The following is an 8,232-nucleotide window of genomic DNA, read 5'->3' as shown; positions in this document are numbered from 1 at the left end:
GTAACGATCATTATTCTCACATAAACTAGGAAATTAAAAATAGTTGAAGGTAATTTGGTAAGTTAAATTGAGAAGTTGAATATTTAAATACAGACACTTAGGAAGAGAAGTTGTAGTGGAAGAAGAAAGTTCAGCTTTTGATATGTCAAGCTTTATATATTTCTAGTAAGTCCATAGCAAGGCAATGGAAATTGTGTAACAACTAGGAAGACGTGTTAGTTAAAAGAACAAATTAGTGCTACTCAGCATGCAAATGGAATTTAAAAAAGTAACAATGCACATGGAATAAGATCCAAGAAGTTTGCATAGGATAGTGGCTGCTAACCCAAAGTCATAAGCCGAGGATCCACCAGCCATTCCAGAAGAAAAAGATGTGGCAGAAAGGTTTGATAAAGATGAAAAAACTACAAACTCACTGCCAGAGTCCACTCAGACTCAAAAATGATTCTGTTGGACAGAGTAGAACAGCACTTTTGGATTGTTAAGGCCATAAATCTTTATGGGAGCAAAAAGCCTCAATTTTATCCCAGGAAATAGCTGGTGGTTTCAAACTGAAGACCTAGACATAGAAGCTCAACTTCTAGTTCTTTGTCACCAGGGCTGCACAGTAGAGATACTGACTTGGAAAACCTGTGGAACACCTCCACTCTGTCCTGTAGGCTAGCTGTCAGTCTGAACCGATCCAATGGCAATGGGTTTGGTTTTAGTGTTGAAGAAGAAAATCATAATTATTTTGATATGAGGGCAGGGTAGGGAAAAGGAGATAGGGGAAACAAATCAGGAGTAGGGAGAAAACAAAACAAACCTTGCTTGCTGAAAGTACGGAGGACTTGAGGCACTTGCTGTTAAAGAGCAAGGATTGTAGCCTGCAGTATGGATTACAACTCAATGTAAAGGACACACAAATTCTCACAACTGGACCAATATGTAGTAGCAAACATCATGATAGACTGAGAAAAAAATTGAACTTCTCAAGCAATTTTTCTTGCTTGGATCCACAATCAATGCTTATGGAAGCAGCAGTGAAGAGATCAAAAGACACATTCCATTAGGCAAATCTGCTGCATAAGATTGCTTTAGAGCTGCAAAGCAAGGGTGGTACTTTGGGGACTAAGGTGTGCCTGACCCAAGCCATGGTGTTTTCAATTGCCTGATATGCATGAGAAAGTTGGACATTAAATATGGAAGACCAAAGAAGAATGGATGCATTGTCAAAGGGTCTTTTGATAAAGACGGTTAGTAAAGAAAGAAAATGCTTTGTTGGTATAGGTTGCCTTGAGAAACAAAACTAGTGGATATATATGTATATATGAATATATACTCAGGAGAGTGGCCCACACAGTTGAAGAAATTATTAACTGTAGTTTGGTTCAGGTCTTTAGCTGGAGGTTTACCTGGCTCCTGCAGCTGCCAAGCCCAACAAACCAGCAAGAGGGAAGGTGAAACACAAAGTAGGCAAAGCACAGGCTGGTGGAAGCAGAGACAGATGAATCTGACTTCAGAAAATTTCTATTTTACACAGGGTCTCCGTGGGTCAAAACCAACCAGATGACATCTACCCTCAATGAAAACAATTCCTCTGACGTGGATAGCCTTTTTATGTTTTACAGTCTGTTCTTAGACTAGAAGCTCTGCTGAAACCTGTTCACATTGGTCGACCGTGCTGTTCCTTGAAATAACAGTGACCGATCTTTCAGCGTCACAGCAACCTGCAAGCAACAACAGTGTTGCAAATTGACTCACAAGTGGGAAGAGACTTGGGTAGAGGAGCATTATTTAGAAATTTCACTCCACTACATTCCCTTGTCATTATGATGTTTACAGTCATGTGTCAATTTGGTTAGGCCATGATTCTCACCCGTTTGTAAGATAATTGCATAATAAGTTTTAATCTGATGAAAGTAGCCAATCAGTTGGAAGAGGAGTTTCCTTGAGAGTGAATTCTGCATGCAATATACGAGGGGGTATCCCCTCAAAAAAAAAAACACAGAAATTTTTCCAATGCTCTCTATTGAAATTTTTTTACAAACCAACGTTTTCACCATTACACTTAATACATTTGTCAAATCTGCCATTCTATTCTTGGAAACATTTTTCAAATTCATCTGTTTGGATGACTGAAAGTACTTCCCTTGTTTTTTTCTTCGTCTCTTGTACATTTTAAACCAGTCATCCCCTTCTACCAAGTTAGTCAGAAGAAGTTTTCAGCTTTCCACTGACCCATGAATTTGGTTACTAATTGTTAAAATAAATGAACTCTTGCCAATCTCTACAACTGTATGAGTTATTTCCTTGAAATAATCTTCTCTACGTATATTTATTTTTACCTTCCACTTGTTTTTATCCTCTCTATATATTTATTTTTACCTTCCACTTGTTTTGATCCCAGCCTAGAATTTTGGCAGTAGGAGCACTTCTAAAGAAACAAAATAGTTAGAATTTGTGGGGTTTTTTTAGTTGATTTCCATGTTTGGCAAGTTTTAAATGTGCTAATGACTCTCTCTCTATTGGTAAAGGGGACACTGCTAAACCATGATATGATGTGGAGATAAAAATATGGAAAAATAACATCACCATTGGATCAGAACGTTTTGAGAGATAAGTTTCTGGTAGGTTACATATTTCACTCGTTTCTATAATTTTGTCAGTATTAGCAGTATAAGGAAGCTGGTTGGATGGTCTTAATTTTGTTAGACAATGTGGTAAAAAGTGAGGGGTCATTAGTATAGGGCTTCAGGGCTATAGTTCAAGCATTTTCATACAAGGCCTCAGTTATGCTACTTGCTTCCTGAAAGTTGTTTCTTGTCATAACACAGCTTATATTACTGAAAATTAAATAGAGAATGTTATTAGAAGGATGACTGAACTATAGCATCACTTGAATTCCCAACTTCACATTGTGTCTGAAGTTAATGCAAATGCATTGATTAAGATGAAATGGTATCCTGATACTTGTTTCAGGGACATATGTTAGACACTCAGTAAGTTTGAGACTCCAAACCCCTAAATTTTATTAATGCATACATTATACCAGTTTTGCCAGCCAAGTATCTTTCTCAGTTAAACCATTAATCCTTTGAGCCGCACTTGATGAAACTACCATTGTTACATCTGAAGAGTTATTGCCTGTGTTGAAACTTGGGCCATTTTCTTGTGCAGCTCCTGGGACATCACCTGGGACAGATACATTATAAGACGTTACTAAAGGATCTCTTCTCGGCCTTTTGGCTAAGATCAAGTGTAGTATCTGTTCTTGTCAGTTTAATATCTGAGATGTCCTCTATCCGAGGACAATATATTAAATGGATTTTTGGAGCAGGGAGATGGAATAAGAGTTTGTTCCGTCCACTCCACACATTGACCTGGTATTGCAGTACTTCCAGGAACGGTGCACCTCCTTTTGGGGAAAGAAAAAAACCCAAAACTTTCCTGAATGTCCACATTACCTACTTTCATCTTCCATTTTTCCATCTAGTTCTATGTCTAGACTTAAGTCCTAATAAGCTCAGATAGTTAAAATATATTGTGTGATGGTGGCTTGATTTGGTTTGTTAAGAGATGAGGCTCAAGCCTGCCTTGAAGACACGTTTGATTTATATGGGAAGATGACATGCGTTCCCATAGTTCCTATTCCTGTCATAGTATCTTCTTTTCCCAAGACTGTACTTGTGGTCCCTTGGGCAGCATAACTAGTTGAATGGGTGAATCAGAAGAAGAAAACCAAAAAGCTCTTGGTTGACATGTGGCTGAGAGGGAGAAGACCAGAGAGAAAGCTAACCGCCAGCATGACTGAGAAGTGTAGCAGACAGAACATTATCCTTCAAAGGTTGTAACCTGTTAGGTTCCCTAATTAACTTCATAATTGTGTGTACTGTCTGTGGGTTCTCTATGGCCAATGCTAGGGATTATTGGTATCAGAATAAGGTAAGAAAGTTGGATGGTTGAGGCAAGTCTAACCCCCCCTCACAGAAATCATTCCGAGGTGGATGTAGATTGGATTCTTAGTCTTCCTTGTATAGCTGGTAAGCATGAGGTTCTGTAAAAGAAGCAAGGATGTGATAAGTGAAACTTTTGATTTTTAGGTGGTTACTTTGATTCTTCTTATCACAAGGGAAGGGAAGAAGGTTAAATTACAGGTGTGGAGACCCCTGCCAGCGCTGAGATGCTTACACGTTCACTGACTCAGCTTTCCTCCTGCAGTCGGCATTATTGCCTCTGTTTTGTGAGGTGAAGGACTTTGTGGACGATTGGTGTTGGACATATGGGTTAATGTTGGACTTGTGGGCTTGGGCAGCATTGGGTTGGGATGTTTTCGTGATGCACATTTTCTTTGCATAAAACTCTCTCTTATACATGAAAAAAAAAATTACAGGTGAGGGGAGAATAGCTGCTCCTACCTAAAGTTGTCTGTAGCCAAAGCCAAGCTGGTTAAACAAGATTAACTTTTAGAAGACCAGAATCTGGCAGATTAGGCCTACCAGAGACGAGAGGCCATATGTAGATGAATGAGATTGTCCTGAGTGGAGAATAAAAAATTGAACCTAAGTGTTTTAAGGATAATGTGTTTAGGATGATCTGTTTAGACACTGGTTTGTCCTACCTAGTATTGTGAAATATATGATAAAGCGAACTTTTTTTTGTCTGAGTAGAGAGAGTTTATGAGCCCACTTTCATAGCCTCTACTTGATTGTGTTTGCTAAAAGGGGATTTAGGCATTGTTTGGAAGAAACGGGCTTTTATTTTTAATCAAAATAGAGCATGTGGGCTTAGGTGAACACTTCATCCTCACCCAGAACCTTCCACATGCGGACATTAGCCTTTGAAAAGACATGCTGACCTACTCAGGAGAGCTAAGAGAATAGGAAATTTACCTGTGAAGGAAAGACCTAGTGAAATAAATAAACTTCTTGGTTCTTTAAAATTCAAACAAGCAGTTTGCTTTGATACACCTATGCTGGAAAAGTCTTTCCTCATTGCAAAACCTCTTTTAAGACTGAATGATAATGGGAGCCAGGAGAAAAACCTGCATGTTTCTTATGGTACATACCTGGTTCCATTTATTCAGTGAAAAATGGGAAAATGTAGCCAAAAAGACAATCTGAGTTTGGACATATTCCATTGACACCAATTGAGGCTAGAGAGGAGAGTGGAAAGGAAGGCTGACTGATCTGCACTTTAATGAATTCCGTGGCTCCTGCTAACTGGCCAGACTAGCCCCTGCAGCTGATGAAAGCGGGTGAGGAGGCATATGATCTGAAGCATAGGAGGTGTGCCTTTGTGAAATTCCATCTTGCTGCTGGTGCCTATTTGACTTCGTTGGATGGGCAGAGTCCAGCTGACACCTCATAGGATGAAGAGACAGCTTTGGGGCACTGTGACCTGGTATACACTGCTATAATTCTGGTGGTTTCTCTGGGTATGGATCTTCTGACTCAAAGACAAAACATCCCTTATGAGGAATTCTCTTCCACACACAATCAAAAATAAAAATAAAACAAATTTTTGGGTCCAGGATTGAGAGTCACATGTTGTGTCAACATAGTTGGAAGTTAACAGGGCATAAGGATTAGGGACTTATGGTCTCTTCAATGTTTGATTTCTGGCATTAAGGCCTATATATCCTCTGGTTTCAACTGGTAGAATAGAGGTATTTTAGAAAGATCTGTAGACTGAATTAAATCCATGGGTAGAGAGTCTAGTTTGGCCTCTTGTTTTATGGATAGTGTTCAGCTTTGAAACTTGATGTCCTGGTAAGTTTTATCTGGACTGGCATTCTGTTATAAGCCTTACCAGGGACTTTGGTTTCTCATGTTTACTGGTTTATACTGTCCCTAATTTCTCTGGTATAGACAAGGTTCTGTGCTGCTGAGAGTTGCAGTGCAGTAGCATGGAAGGCCTAAGCCACCCCTCAACCCTGAGTCTTCCAGCAAGGGAAAAAATATCATTTTAGCATTCATTTTGGTTGGCAATTCTAATTCAGAGAAAGGAATGAGGTTAATCATGCACATATAAAAATCTGTAAGTTAATTCAATGTGTCCAATTTGGCAATCCACTTGTTGAATAAAATTGCTGATAGGCCTTCTTGACATTCCATTTATAACAATGTTCCTTTTAGAAATGAAAGCCTTAGAGGGAGCTTAAAATCAAGAGATCACTCCAGTGTCAACTAAAAATTCTATGAGTTGTCCTTCCACCATTATTGCAACCTGAGGCTCCTTGTGGGAGATGAGAATCTGCTGAATAGGTTGCCAGGGAGACTGGAGGCTGCATCAAGATGAATTTTTCCAGTCAATTGGGTCAATAGCTTCTCGGGGCTTTGTTTGGGTTATTTAAGCCTCAAATAGTCAAATAGTTGAGACTTCACATTTCTAATGAGAATAGGTACATTATGGTCTGTATTAGTCTGGGTACTTTAGAGAAACAAATCCACAGAAACTCGTATAAGAGAGAGCTTTATATAACGGTTAAGTGCACATCAAGAAAACATCCCAAACCCAGTGCTGCCCAAGCCCACAAGTCCAACATTAACCCATATGTCTGACACCAATCCACAAAGTCCTCCTCCATCTCATAAAATGCACATTATGATGCTGATTGCAGGAGGAAAGCAGAATCAGTGAATGTGTAAGCATCTTAGTGCTGGCAGGGGTCTCCACACGGCTGCTCCAGCACCCAGGGTTGCATCGGTGTAGGTCCATGTGGCTTCTCCTTGGGGATGTCTTGCAGGAAGTGAATCAGGGAACTGACTAAGGCAGCTGCACCCTGGTCTGACCATCACATAGTAAGAGACCTGAGAACTAGAAAGACGAGGCTCACTGAGCCATTTATCCCTCCACTCTTCAATTAACCTCACATGTGTTTATCGGCCAGATTGGCACAATAAACTAACTACCTCATGGTCCCATTTAATAAAATTGGTATATTATGATTCCATTTAATCAAGACCCTGCTTGACAATTTGCCTTTTAGGGCACTAGAGGACTTACCACATTGAAGGTCCAGTATGTGGAAGGGACACTGCTAGAAAAGCCTGTGTGTATTTATGGTAATTTCACATCTTAAAAAAAAAAGAAGAAGAGGACAGGGAGGGGGGAACACCTCTACAACTTGAATTTTATTCCTTCCCAGTCCCACTTCCAGCTTCTCAAATTTTATTAAATATCAGGGCCACTTCTGTATAATGAAAGTTATATTAATGGTTCAGCATTTTCAGGAACATCTGAGTCATAATTACTAAACTGGAGCTAGGGCTCAAAGACCACTCTAGAAAGCTGGAAAACATTGGGATGTTTGAGTTTTCAGGGGCTATGGTTGTTGTACATCTGGAGTTTCTAAGGCTCTTTTGTATTACTGTTCCTTAATGGTTACAAGTTGGGCTACTAACTACTAGGTCAGCAGTTCTAAACCACCAGCTGCTCTGCTGGATAAAGATAGGACTGTCTATTTCCATAGTTACAGAAACTCAGAGGGGCAATTCTACCCTTCCTTCCAGGGTTGCTGTGAGTTGACAATGAGTGACTGAGTGTGTTGCAAACCAATTGCAGAAAGGTTTTATAATGTTCTGAGTGTTCTGCCCAATTCTATCACTAGAATCCCAATGCTGATCTACAGTTGGTGCAATCAGATGTCCTGGCAGGTTAATATTGTTTGGCAGCGTACTCCGGTGCTTAATGGCCTGGGAGGTTCTGTTTCTAATTGTATAGATCAGAACTGAAAAAGACATATTTAGCTTGGTATATACAGGTTGCCCATGAGGGCCTAAACCTGCATACATTTGCATAAAAGGGTATTGCCCTCCTGGGGTGGAAGTACACGCTGCTGAATTGAACACCATTCTAGCTTTGTCTGGAGATATTGTTCCTGAAGCTAAATCTGGGCTTCAGATGGCCACAGGAGTTTCTGGCGAGCTACTGGCAATCTCTCGCATTGTCTCAGGGGATAAACTAGAGGCCTATTTGGAGTTAGTAGTAGACTAAAAGGTTTGGGTGTTCCAAACCCTGAAGGAGCAGATAGCTTATCTGTTGATATATTATCACCGCCTGATGAAACAATTAGCTGACACTATTTCTGAATATTTATATTCTGATGTAAGTTTATAAAGGCTTGAGTATATGGTACTCATCTTGCCTTTATTCCTTTTTTTTGAATTCTGGAACTACTATTTTTCCTTTCAAATCACTTTTTCCTTAAGATAAAAGACATTCATTGGTATTGTGTGGCAATATGCTATC

General features: G+C 39.7%; 1 non-coding gene across 1 annotated transcript; it reads left to right on the top strand.

Annotated features, from left to right (window-relative positions):
- The first annotated feature begins 3,208 nt into the window (after positions 1-3,208).
- Positions 3,209-3,399, top strand: LOC115873454. The gene has a single exon (XR_004048448.1). It is a non-coding gene; the product is annotated as a U2 spliceosomal RNA (small nuclear RNA).
- Positions 3,400-8,232: the final 4,833 nt, after the last annotated feature.

This window comes from Echinops telfairi, unplaced genomic scaffold (assembly GCF_000313985.2).
Source record: "Echinops telfairi isolate 266 unplaced genomic scaffold, ASM31398v2 ScPeMD7_7468;HRSCAF=8506_0, whole genome shotgun sequence".
NCBI lineage: Eukaryota > Metazoa > Chordata > Mammalia > Afrosoricida > Tenrecidae > Echinops > Echinops telfairi.
This window is presented reverse-complemented; position numbering and strand designations above follow the sequence as displayed.